This window comes from Cyrtonyx montezumae, unplaced genomic scaffold (genome assembly GCF_038088225.1).
Source record: "Cyrtonyx montezumae isolate F1298 unplaced genomic scaffold, pur_monq_1.0 scaffold_3, whole genome shotgun sequence".
NCBI classification, from domain to species: domain Eukaryota; kingdom Metazoa; phylum Chordata; class Aves; order Galliformes; family Odontophoridae; genus Cyrtonyx; species Cyrtonyx montezumae.
In genome coordinates this window covers 59,028,987-59,043,187 of record NW_027072034.1, presented here as the reverse complement: position 1 = coordinate 59,043,187, position 14,201 = coordinate 59,028,987, and positions in this window count along the sequence as shown.

The following is a 14,201-nucleotide window of genomic DNA, read 5'->3' as shown; positions in this document are numbered from 1 at the left end:
TAAGGACCTTACCCCTACATCATTCATATTTCAGTAAGATTTATGTCAGATTTCTGTTAGTCTGACCCATAGACTGACTGGGACCAGACCATACCTCCCACTTTAGTGTCATCTGGAAGTCATTGTGTTCACACATCCCGTCGGTGCTCTATGGTATGAGCAGAAGTGCTGTCAGGGGCAGGAGACTTGCTTCGAAAGCATGTTCCTGATTCAGGCTGAAATGCTAGTGGGGACATGCTCTCAGTGTTTTGATTTCACAAGCTCTGAATTGGAAGTGAACCCTAGGATGGTTTGGCAATGGGCTGAAGCTATCTCAGGTCTGTTAGCAACCTCACTTGGCAACCAAAGGTAAACTCCCAGCAGACTGGAAAAGAGGGAAGCTAGCTCCAGGAAATCCCTGATGCTTTCCTGGTCTATCTACTTGTGAGTGCATAGAAGGTAAGATGATGTGGAGGAGCAGCTAAAAAGGACAAAGAAAACAAGCATCAGGTGTGATCCCACTGGAAAGGAAACACAGCACCGCTACTGATGCTACCAAAACAATGAAAACCACAAACACTTTGGAAGATAGGACTAAACTCCTAGATGATCTTGACCCAGTGAGCAACAGTATGAATAAAGAGGGTGAAATTCAGTCAGTGCAAGTTCAAGGTCTTATATTTAGCCATAATCAGCTATACAAACACCAGCTGGAGAAACACTGGCTCAGCAAAAGTTCTGCAGAGGAAGACATGGGGCTGGTAGTTGACAGTGCAAATATGTTATCTGCCTACAGAAAAAGCAAGTGCTGAGTGTCACAAGCAAGTCACGCAACTTAGTCTTTCTGTTTGAATTGCTACTAACAAAACCCCAGCTGGAGAACATAGCCCTCCACAGTCCATCACAGTTTGAGAGTGTGGGTAAGCTGGAGAGGCTGTCGGAGATAGCCTTGAAAAATGTGGTCTATAGGTGGATTCAGACGACATTGTCTCACAGACTTCCAAGGGAGAGTTGATACTGGTCTTCAAACTCATTACAGGTAGGAAGAGAATAAGCTGTGCTCCATATATTCATTGTAGCAACAGGAGTGTTGGTCTTTAGCTGAAGGCAGAGAGACCTAGACATGAGGAAAATCTTACTGTTTGGGGCCATTAAACACTAATCTGTCTAGGGAGATTATAAAATCATCATCACTGGAAATTGCTTGTTCAGTGCAAATTTATTTCACCTCCACAAGCACCTGGCATGATGTCTTGCCATTGTGTTTTATCCATCTTACCAGTCCACTGTATCTGTTTGTTTTTATTCTTCTCTGCCCAATGCTCACAAGGCCTTCGGAGGGAAAGAAGTTTGGTATGAATGATTTCTACAAACTGCAGCTTAGATAAAAGTTTAGAAAAGGCCACCAGTATGCCTGTGTTCATGGATCCAAGTCAGATGCAAGCAGTAACTTATCAGCAGATCTGACAGGTGAAAAATATGGGTCAAAAGAACGTAATGGATAAATCTTAGTGGCAATTTTCCATGACATTTTTGCACATCTATTTTCTTCTTGCAGAAGTGGATCTGGCCTTTTCAAAGGTTGCATTTGGGGCGTGATATTCTCATATTGAGTTGTATTTAGCCTTATATAACAAACGTGCTCTTTTCAGAACAGAGGCAAATCAAAGACTCCCCTTAATAAAAAAATGAATAAATATATAAAGAAAACCCATTGACAAATCATTAGAAAATCTTCCTGAGAAGCATCCATCAAAACTTTGTGTCCTAAGCTGGATGCAGCCCAGCCTGAGAGCAGCATGCATAGCACTGCACTGCTGCTGCCTGTTATCTGAGCTCACTGAAGTACTCCGCTCTGCTGAGAACCAAGCCAGGCTCACCAGACCATGCTGCAGCAGGTTCTGCCTGCAAGTCACTGTGATCCCACCTCCCACATGCTGCACTGCTGCTGGGGAAAGCCTGGCTTTACTACTTACCTCTCAGCCCACACCGAACATCAGCATGTGAGCAGGGGAGAGGGCAGAGCTACGTTTCTCCCAGGGGCATCCACACCAGCAGCCACATCTGGATGGAAGCAGTGGCTGCCCTCCCATACAAGACATGCAGCCACACTGGCTGCAGCAGCACGAGGCTGGGAAGGGCAGAGCTCTCCCTTTTTCATTAAGCGTATTTATAAACATGCAGTACACAAGCATTTTTCCTTTCTTTGCAGTGATGGGTGATTATACGTCTATGAAATGTTTTCATTTATTTGGCGCCAGGGTAATCAAAATCAGTTGAAACTGTGGCAAGAGAAGGGAAGGAAAACAAGTAGGCGTGGGACCAACTGTGCTTCTCGCTCTCTGGGCTGTCCAAGGGTAGTAACTGGCAGAAGTGCATCCCTCACAGATGAACATCTTATTCAGCTGGTAATTGTTCCCAGTTGAGCTCATGGCCTCTGTCCATTAAGGATGTAGCCCTGCATAACTTTAAAAGCAGTCAACTCTGCTCTGGAAGCACTGTGGGAGCATCTGATCCAGTATGTGCGTGACTCTGCTTAGGCAGAAAAGAGCTGGTCCCAGAAAACCTTTGTGAATGAAATTTTCATGCTTTCATGTCTGCCCCAGTGCAGATTCTGGGTCAGTCCCTGTGATCTCAAACATCCGGTTTGGACGGGTGTTTTCCACTACATAAATGCAAAAATATTTCCATTATAAGCTTTCAATGGCTCTGCATAGGCGAGAGAAGGGGATGAGCAGGAGAATGGATTTTAGAAGGCTGTGGCAATGGTGTTGATAAAAAAAACAAAAACTCAGAAACATAAAAACCACCAAATTTCTCTGTCTGTCGGTTGAGGAAAAAAAAAAGTAAAACAAACCGACACTGAATGTTCGTCTTCTCAAAGCCAGATGGCAAAGATTTCAGCAGTATTGTTTCTGTTTGCAGAAACTCCTCCTTCCCCTATCTGCCCATCACTGAAACTAGTGGTGTCCCTGTGCTCTGGCTTCCCCAGGGGCTTCCTGAGGCATACCCCTAGGAAAAGATACCTTCCAGGTACCCACTCTGGCATCACATGTGGGTGATGGAGTTGATTGCCGACCACATTTGCACAGGCATCGTGGAAGAGGCTGCACTGCATCTGGTCACAATGTGGTGATGGGTAAACGGGCTGCAGAGGTCGCTTGCCTTTTCTCCCACCACTGGGTAGTTGGAACCCTCCGAAACTCTCCTGGTCTCCAGTGGTAAAAAGTGAAATTGAGACAGTGGCTTCACACACGGTGCCGTGATTTTTTGAACCACGAGGGATAAGCAAAGAGCTGGAAATTCATCATTTTTCTGCATTCAAAAGATAACAAAATGAAGCCAGCAATTCAACCACCAGGGTCAAAAAGGTTTGAGGAAAATACCTCTTCTCTCACTCCTACTCAGATTTTCTTTATTAGGCCCTGGGAAGCAGCTTAAAAACACCCCCAACTTCCCCCTCAAAACAGTCGTTCCTCTTCCATTTCTCATTACTGTGTATGTATATACATACATATATATAAACCAAGCCTCCAAGCTCTCTAAAATGGCTTTTTTTCTGCTGTTCTCACACCTCATTCTGCATTAATAGAAATCATTGAGCGTTTCTATTTTTTTTTATTAATAGCACAAAACCACATCCCTGAAAAGCAGCAAGAACACGACGTTCACAGCCATTGCTGTGTTTTTAAAAGGGAGAGGGGAAAAAGAAGAGAAGAAAAAAAAATTGACTTTTGAAGCTGGTTATCTTCTCGCTTCCGGAGAATTCGGTGAACTGTTGCATTTTCTGGGTAAAACTCTCTTCCTCAGAACACAGCGTGTCATCTTGCTGAGGCCACTGTGCTGTTTCAGAGCAATGATGTAGATGCTGCCACTCTGGGAAACCTGGTAGTGCAGCTGGCAAGCATACCACTGCTTCACTGGCCAGCCAGAAGGATGGATAAATAATAGAGGATAATTTATACAGAGGGACTTTTTCAGCACCTGATATTATTGGCCAGTAGTATGGATGACCGTTGGCAGAAAATTGACTACACTTCCTCTTCAAGGATGTATTAGCTAGCATGTGCACTCCAGGGGCTCCCATCCAATATGTTTTTCCTTCTGATAGTCTATCTCTTGGCATGGGCTTATAGAGACTCCTGTCCATGTGCTCACAGCTTTCAGGGTGACAAAGCTGTAGGAGCAGGGCACACCAGCAGCATCCCAATTGACTCCACTTGTCAGATCTGTGCATGAAAGCAAATGTTACTCATCTGGTGACGTGCAAGTAAATTATCTGTTCATCTGTCTACATAACAGTAACTGATTAACTTAAGGTGGAAGAAGCTTTGGGTTGTCTATTGCATGGCCACAGTGCCTGGCCAGTTACCACAGTTTAAGTGAATGAGATTTCATGAGCATGTGGTGTGACAGGGACAGCAAAAACAAGAGTGAAACCAGTTAGGCTCCAAAATCCGTTGAAATGCAGCGTGATTATGTCAGCACATCCACTGGGCCACTTGACAGTGGACAGCCATGCTTGTTCACATGTTTACAGATATATATTTAAATTATTTACATTCTCTGAATCCTCTCTCTGACTAAATATAGATGGAACAGAAAACACCACAACAGTTAAAATTAACACACATGAAAGGGAGCTCCATGAGACAGTCTGGTATTCAGAGCATTAGGATTTCAGCCATCACCTGCACATGTCAAAGCACAGGAACATTTGTTTCATTACACCCACCATGGAGCTAGAGCAATTGCCTGGGAGAATGCCCATTGCATGGCTAAAGTCAAACAGTCCAGCTGTCCCACCACCTGTGCCAAACCCAAAAAGATGCCTGTACAGAAGAAAATGGCTGAAATATTGGGTCTCAGTTTTGTACCAGACCAATAGGAAGCAGTGGCAGCTGTGCTGACTGGCAAGCCTTTCTGCTGCTCTGCCTTGGCTCCTCCATAACTCAGATAAGGGCTGCAAAATATTTCTGCCTTGTACGGGAAATACATTTGTATTCACCTGGAAAGTGCTACAGTTGTCATGTATTACCTGTCAAGCAATTAATTTTAAATGATGCATGTGTAATGTTTACAGAAGAAAAAAATACTGTAGGGGCAGACTGAACTGCAAAGTTACCACAGCTCTACTGGCAGTATAACAAATTATTTCAGCTATGAAACTGTGTTGATGTTTCCTCTATAGTGCACTGGAGATCCTGTAAAGTCTGGCCAAAAGCACACAGGTTATCTATGAGATTTTAAGTGTTTAATTAAACCCCATACTAATAGGTATCTAATGAAAATTGCAGCATCACTATATTCCATCAGAATTATGGTCATGGATTACTTCTCCAAAGGCAAGCTATCACTTCCTCACTCTACCTCTCTTGCAGGAGTATGCAGATATCTACTGGAGACCCAAGAGCATCTCCTGTTGAAACATCTGGAACACTTCTGATGTCTATAGATCATTCTGTGGGTACCAGAAGCCAAATAGCTCCTAACCTGATGGTGTGCCTGCATGCCTGCAGGAATATAAATGAGATCAGTTAACTTTCACAAAACTATAGAGTGGATGGGGATGAAATCTGAGTCAAAACTTTGCACAGCTTTGTCTTGTAGACCTAGCCAGATATTTAATGTTATCTGAATGTGACTACTTTGACTAAGCATCTTTCTTATGGTGGCTTTCACAAAAGAAGTGTGGCAGTGTGAGCATTTCCAGCAGCACTGCTTGCTCTCAGCTAGTGGTGTCCAAGGGCAGCAGCATGCTGCACACTGCAATCTTAACACCTAAAGCCTGCATGGGACTTCAAGTGTTTTACAAATTGGTTTACTCTGTGTCTCTGTGAGATATGTAAAAGTTATCCTACCAAGAGAAAAGGAAGTGATTTGCTAAAGGCCAGAGGGAAACTCGTGTTTGAACTCTAAGCAATTACTGGAATAAAAGCAGCCTCCCAAGTGCCAAGATTTTCTCTTAGATGCCTAGAGCTCCTGGGAAACCATGCACTTCTCTCATAATGAAACTTTACAAAAGCTGTCACCAGTGTGGAGAAGTCATTATTGAAATGGTGTTAAAGACAATTTTTTGTAAACAGTTTTTGTCCTGCTTTTATTCTAAGACAGATGTCGTTACTTTTAAGCTGCAGAAAGGAAATACTATTGCTGTAAACCACTCCTTCTTGCCTGCAGTTGTAAACTACTAAGACTCTCCTTACCCTTCTGCAATCTAGAAAAGACAAAGCTGAATCACAAGCACAGCCTGATGAGTATTTTTGCAGTTTTTGGCATTTCAACATAGGAGTAAAGGGCAAACTAGTGAGCAGTGTGTCCTCATGAATTACAGTATGCAGGCATATCTGGCTGGTTATTCTCTTTTGTACTGACAAAGCAGTGGAAAGCCAAAAGTCTTCAGATGTTCAGCACAGAATCAATTAAAATATTTGCATTGTTTCACTAGGCAGATACCCTTCCTACTTGAGAATGATCATCCTGACCTGCAGGGGGAGGGATACCAGGTCCACCACTGCACCATCTATGGAGTCTATTTATTGCTAGCAAGAACTGTGCAGCAAATTGAACACCTAAAGCAAGCACCTGGCTGTTGTAGCCCTAGGGATGGTTTGTTTTTAAATGACTGTGAATTTTGTTATTACTTGCTAGACTGTTCTGTAGATTGACTATTATAGTGTTTTCAGCCCAGTCATCCTCTCTGAGGCTCTGGCTCAACTTAAAAATTTGAGCAGCATCAAATGTCCAATATTTCACCCAAGAATTTGTAGCGCTTGAAAAAGTAATGTATTTCTGCTGAGGAAAGGTGTTGAAGAGGGGAGGAAGAGGGGTCAAATTAAGGAAATCCCATGCTCCTGTAAAGAGCTAGCACTTGTTCCTGACTTACAACAGAGCCACATTTAAGGGTAGCTGCAGATCCAGAGCTTCAGCTTTGGGCTGGAAAAAATGCCTTCTTGACCCTAGCAAAACAAAGTCCTTCAATTAAGCCCAGCTGTGTGTCTCCCTTTCCTTACTGATCCGAAAATAAGTTACTTCATTACCGTTCATTATGTCTTTGCATCTTGCTGAAGGCATCTTTCCTCTGTCATGTCTGGTTTCCTATAGCTTCTCCAGTACAACTCCCAAATCTTTCCCAGCTCCCCATCTTCCTCTGCTCCCCCATCACCAGCCTTTCTACGTCTCCTAAGCATGCTCATCTTCATACCACTTCATCTTCACATTCTGTCTGCACATTCGCTGTCTTTATCTCCCTCTTACCCCAGGGCTATGCTGACCTTGGCTGTCTCCCATGTGCTGTATTCCTTATTTCACGTTCTTTGCTAGAGGTAGCAACAGAGCCCCACAGACTCCCCATGTAGATATGCCATCGGCCATACCTAAGGCTAAGAACTGCTCACCCTTCCTAACCCTCTCTAGTGCTTCCATCTGCCCTCAAAATTTTGGTAGAAAGCAGCTACCTCTCCCAAAGTTATCACTAGGGGAACAAGTCAACACATAGATTATGTGGCTGGATAGGAATTGTTTCCTTTGAAAGACAACCTAAAAATGCAGGGCTCTCATCTTGGCTGCCCATTTGTTATGTGTTCTTTTGTACTATTGATAAGAAAGGATGGAAACACCCTATATTTGTTGACAAAGAATAAAAACATACTTATCTACTGTGTGGCAAAAAATGTCTCAGTCAAGAATGGATAAATTAATTTGCTTGTAAGTGGGCATACCATGTCTCCTGTGGTGCTCTAACATACCTGCCTGGTTTCCAGCTACTTCACAGAAAATCCCATGAGCTCTGCAGTATCAGTGACAACAAAGACCTGAGGTTCAATGAACTGAGTTGTCCTCTGGTCACTGGAGTAGAACAAGAAACCCTCTCCAGATCTCTGGGATTCAATTCATTGTGCCCTTCTCCAAACCAGAGAGACTTCTCCTGGATGTGTTAAAAAACACAACTAGCACTAAGTTACAGTCATTACTTCTGCAATCAGTATCATCTTTTGGGAAAACAGTCTTCATGTTCTTTAAATGTTTGACCTTGTTTTTATTTCTTATTTCAACCTCTCCCCTGTCTTACTTTTAGATGCTTTTCTCCCTCTGGTGAGTCTCCCATTTCCTTTTCTTTGCATTTATTTATTTATTTATTTTAAAATCAACTTCTGTGGTGGGCCATCTGCTAGGATGAAGACCAATGAATTGGTCTGAGAGGCGCTCTCAAATACCTCCACTTGAATGAGCACTGCAGAAGGATTACAAGGTGGGCAATTTCATATTTTCCCAAGACTCTGGTTCATGTTATCCATGAACTCCAGGTAACCTAATTATACTACACTTTGCCTTTGAAAGATATGTTCTGCAATGAGAAAGTTATGTTAAACGAAATAACACAAAAATAACACACAAAAAAAAAGGTTATCTTCTAGAAAGTGCAACTGTATCATTTATATACCGAAACACACTGAATGTGCTAGATAGGGGCCAGAAACCCCGTATCTGAAATCTCTGCAGCAAAGGAGTATTCCCTCCTGTGTTCCTGCTCCAGGAATGAACTCTTGCTTTTGGAATTTGCATCCTCCCAGAGTTCACTAGGTTTGTCCTTTGGGGGTCTGGAGGGCACCACGATGAGAACTGCCTTGGCAAGGCCCTGGGTTCTGCTTAGCACACTGTTATGGGGAGATGTGCAAAATAAAGAAAAGTAAGGTGACTGTCAGGCCAAAGTGGAAATGGCTGGTTGTTTTTCCATTGAATTGCCAACATGTATATTTAAATATGGAGAAGTGCCCAGAAACAGTTTGTCCCGTGCAACGTAAAGGTCCTAACACAAATATGTATATGGTTGTATAAATGTACATTTACATGTTTATCCTTTTCTGCTGTCTGTCCATCTCCAAAAATGACTAAGAGTTCATGAGAAGGAGAAATCATTTTCATCTTGTGCTGAGTGATTCACGTTAATGATACACATCTCTAAGAAGCGCCAGATCTTTTATACAGAGTAGTCTGCTGTGTTTTTCTGAGTCATCTCTTGGTTCTCAGCACCAGTGTTGTGCCTTGTAGCCTGATGCTTTTCTCTCTTCAAAAATTCTCTCTTCTTCTTGTCATTTCTCAGCCTGTACCTCTCCTCACTTTCATGTTTTCCAAATTGCTGTCCTGGGCATCCTGTTTCCCCTGTCTGAGAGATCTCTTTGGTTATGGCCTAGGTCATATTCTTAGTATTGCAGTGCTAGGATCCTATTTACGGTTGGCTGTACTACACAGGGTCCTGTGTTTTTTTCCAAACTCTGCCTTTCTGGCACCACTTCTTCTCTATCCTTAGACATAGGAACATATTCAGGAAGTCAGTCATAACCAAGTCAGCAGAACTGGGGCAAGTTATAGCACCAATTAATCTGCTTCCTCTCTATTTCCAGGTTCATTTTCAGGTTGCACACCCCTTTCTTTGCCTCAAGCCTTTCTTCCACCTCACTTGTACAACAGCAGGAGTCAGCAACCTCAGGAGCAATCTGGGGCCTACTGTATATAGGAAGAGAAATGAAACAGAGCTGGTACTGTAGCCATGTGAGGCAAATGAAAGGGGAGAAAGAAGGAAGTACTCCCCCACATTTTGTGAAGGGAATGGAGGAAAAAGAAAGGAAACTGCTTATACGTGGCTGCATGGGAAGCAGCCTGAAAGGACTTTTTTGCAAGCTAGCAATGAAGCAGACTGCTGCTCAGGTTGTCTGGCTTCCTGTTGCTACCTGAAGTTTTGACAGACTCCTAAGGTTATTACGCAGTGTATTTTGTCCATCCAGCCACCAGATTGTAACCAAAGGGCTTCACATAAGAGGCATTCTTATTTTAGCTGTCTTTTAATGTTGCTGCTGTGCTTTTTGAATGAAAAGAATTTGTGCAGACTGTTTCTTTCTGTGTCTCTGATGAATGAGATGCAAACACAAATACAATAAAGGTCAGAATTTCACAACCAAACTTCACCAAAGAAGCAAGTATTGTTAGAAAGCAGGATGTTTACGTACATATTTGCATGGTCATGATGCAAATGACCTTAGGCATTTTGCTTAAGGAAATTACAGATTTCTAGTATAGAGTAAAAGCAACAAAGCAGTCAGGGAGAAAAAAATAACAAAAAAAGGAAAGAATAATGGATAAATACAATTCTTTTTAATGAACTGCAGTCACATGTGTATCCTGGGAACCACTTTTGCAAAAATACCATGAAAACTGCAGGCCAAATGCATACTAATGAGAGAGGTGATGTCCCCCTGCATCCCTTCTGGGAAGGGAAAGGGTCACCCTAGCTCACATCTGAGCAACATCTTGGGTAGGGCTAAGATTCTGCTCAGCATGAGCTGCCGTAGCAGTAGTCTGTTTCCAATCTGGTTTCCATCCCACTAATTGAACGTGCGAGAACCTGTTGCAGCTCCCCAGTGTAAAGCCTGTGAGGACCCCTGCTTCATTCTTCAACTCCTTTCCCTCTTGTTCTAGGACCCAGCTCCAGATTAAAACTTTCCAGAGAACTCTGCCCAGAACAGTCCAAAACTGAATGTTTCTTTCACCCCCTAGCTTGATTCTGTGATTCAGAACTTAAATGAATCCCTAGATCTGTTTCTAAAAGAAAGTCAGGAGGTGCTAGGGTAGTATGATGGCAGCCTTTAAAAAAGAAAATTGCTGTTTACAGTGATCTGTCGGGGATACATTTGACCTGTAGTACTGTGCTATATTCCCCAGCTGAGCAGAGACATACAAACTGTATGTTCTGCACCTGAGAGTACAGGTGTTTCAGTGGCTGCCCTTCATGATGGCTCAGTGTGGAAAGCAGCTAGGCCTTCTCCATCAAACACACCACAGTCAGAAGGCAAGCTCTCAAGAGAAACAGGAGGGAAAGGAATGGGAAGCAGCTGTTTGGGATGGACTGAAACTGAGAGGATGAAGGAGGGAATGAAAGGGAAGACCAAAATCGTTGTGGTTCTGCTTCCATTCGGTTTGTGGTCTAGACGAATTTTCTTTTCATTAGCACTGGAACCCAACACAAGTCTGACTTTTCATTTGGTAATTTTTTCATACCAGATCTTACAAACTCCCATGACAAGGGTAAATAGATGGGAAATTTCCCCTTACTGGCTTCCATTCGTCTTCTTAAATTGGGTTTAGCAGGTGCTGCTGCTAAGATGCCAGGGGTATCCCCTACCATGGAACCTCAGTGCAGCAGGACTGGGACATGAATGAGGGCTGCCACTGTGAGTATGAACCAAGAAGAAAAAGGATTAAGAAGTCTGCCAAATGTTTTTTGCTGTGGATGGCAATATGAAAGGTAAGATCTGCTGAAGTTATTCGTACCTGTCTGTGGCAGTGAGGGATAGAATTTTGTTATCTCAGTCTACTCAGCCAGAATATAGAGATACACCCCCATGAAAACTATCACAGTTGGATAAATGAAGTCTGTATTTCTCTATTGCCTTTGCACCTTCTGACTGTTGCTATTGTATTTTCTTCCTGATCCTCATTTCTTCCAAGCTGACAACAGTGCATAGGATTACTTCCTTACCCTTGCCGGGCAGATGAGGGACATCTGAAATTCATTTATTTCCACCAAAATGCTCCTTCCTCTGGAGCTAACCCTCAAGCACTGGGGAGATAACCAACAGTGCAGCTAAATGGTCATTTGAAGGAAAAAGAAGCTATACCTTCACTGCACTTTATATCAGATGGATGCCATGTAGATAAATTAGAGTGGCAGTGAGCCCAACATAGTATATCCTGCCTCTTAGCCCAGTTTATGAGTTTCAGCATGGTACTACACTAACCACAGCCATGTGGTTTCCAGTGCACAGTCAGCTTATGAATGCATAGCTAAGATCATGAGCAAACCAAGTTGTGTCTGTCTGAAAGAGACATAAGGAGACAGGAAAAAAAGCATTAAAAACCCTGTCATGTCCTTGTCAAAGACATGTCTTCATTTAGCACCTCACTCCTTTGCCACATGTGCAAATTTTACTACTGTGAAATAATTTAGACAGAAAAAATTATTGGAATGGAGGCTACATCTCCCACGAGGATAACTGGAGGCTTGATGGTCAGATGGGATATTCACTGAGACGGTGCTGGAAAAATGCCCTCCCTGCACCTCCACTAAAGACATTACAAGAGACACATAGTGTCTCTGTAACTCTGAAGCTGTCCCATTCATGCAGCAAGTTGTGCCCTTCATGTACCTCTTTCAGACTTGAAGAAATAAAGTGAAAATCCTTTTTTCTCACTCTGAAGCATAGAGGATGGAAGAAGTTATCTGATTGGGTGGCTTTCTGAGAAGTGGGAAAGTTGTATGCAAGATCTCCTATGGATAGCGCAAATGATAAAATAAAGGAAGCAGGATGTACCTATATCTTTGCAATCTCTACTTTTCAGCAAGGAATTTAGAAATCCACGCATCTAATGCAAGGATTTACAGTTTTCTGAATGTCAGAAGACTCCCTCACAGGCTAGGATCATTCTGGGGAATAATCAGCTCAAAGCTGGTGATGATTTTCTTCTTCCACGTGTCTCAGAAAAACTGGTAACCTGCCAGTTGGAAAAATAAAGAGATTTTCAAACTGAGGTCATTCCCTCAAGTAGATCTCAAGGCATGTTGCAACGGGTGTGCTGCCCTTACATGAGGTATCTCCCAGAGAGCCCAGTTCACAGAAAGTGAGCTACTAATTAAAAATATATTTAGGAAGGCTGAGCCTTTACTCTGCTCCTAATAGCAACTATTACTGCTCACGAGAAGAACTTCAGCTGTGTAGCAAAATCCTGAAGGCATCAATTTTTGCCTTAACCTTGAACCTCCAGCTGTACCTGCTTTACAAATGTCTCCTACAAAAGTCTGTTTTAGGCTCATTGCTGTCCTCTGGCAGGTTCTCCAGCTCTTTGGGAGGCTCTGTACTGAGTATGAAGCTCACTACTACTACTAAAGGAGCTCCCACATCATGGGCACATGTGACCCCCAGTGCATATGGGGCCCTCACCAGCCCTCCACGTGTTTGGTATTGCCAGATGGCACTCCCACCAGCACAGCTATCTGAGGTTATGTCTGGGTTTCAGGCCCACACTGTACTATGGCTTGACCATGAAATTATGCACAAATATAAATGAAACTAAGGAGAAAATGAAACCCTTCCTTATACTGTGCAATTCACTTTCCACCTCCTTTGAAATATTTCCATCACTTTTCTCTTTCAACTGCCGGATGATCATTCTTACTGAACACTATGAGTCGCACTAAATAAAAAGCAGACACAATTTTATTTAGAGTGACTTCTGATGAAAGAGGATCATGGCTAATATATTACAGATTCCTGAATGCTGCACTGTTGGTTGATATGTTTTACTAAATAAAAGATACATCTTAACACTTCAAAGAAAAGATCTATATTATCTCGAAATGCTCTAAAAAAGTGTGACCCATTTTTTTCTCCATTATTTGTTTTGTTACTATGGACATCTTCAACTTCCCCTGAGGACAGCACCCTGATCATTTAAAGTAGGTATTTTCTTTTTCAAATATATGAGAAGATTTTATACAGAACGCATTACAAGTGAAAGCATAGCTGTAAAGAGAAGCCTCTGTCCTAACCTTTTCAACTACTGGATCTGTGTCTGACTTTATTGGCAGGTCTAATATCAGGGTTGTCCATCAAAATGTAAACTTGATCTGATTGAGGGTTTATTTTTGCAGACGAAGAACAGGCCACAGGCTGCTGCCCTCCCTTGGTATAGGTTTTCCAAAACACCATTAGAATCATAGAATCAAGGTCCTTATAGTTGGAAGAGACCTTTAAAAGTCATTTTACCCGGGGAACTACAGGCCTGTCAGCCTGACCTCGGTATCAGGGAAAGTTATGGAACAGATGATATTGAGGGAGATCACACGACACGTGCATGGCAATAAAGGGATCAGACCCAGCCAGCACGGGTTCACCAGGGGCAGGTCGTGCTTGTCCAACCTCATCTCCTTCTATGACTGGGTGACCAGACAGGTAGATGAGGGAAAGGCTGTTGATGTAGTCTACCTGGACTTCAGCAAGGCCTTTGACACGGTCTCCCACAGTATTCTCCTAAGGAAACTGGCAGCCCGTGGTGTGGACAGGTTCACTCTTCTCTGGGTGGAGAACTGGCTGGAGGGCCGTGCCCAGAGGGTAGTGGTTAATGGAGTTAAGTCCAGCTGGCGTCCTGTAACGAGTGGTGTCCCCCAA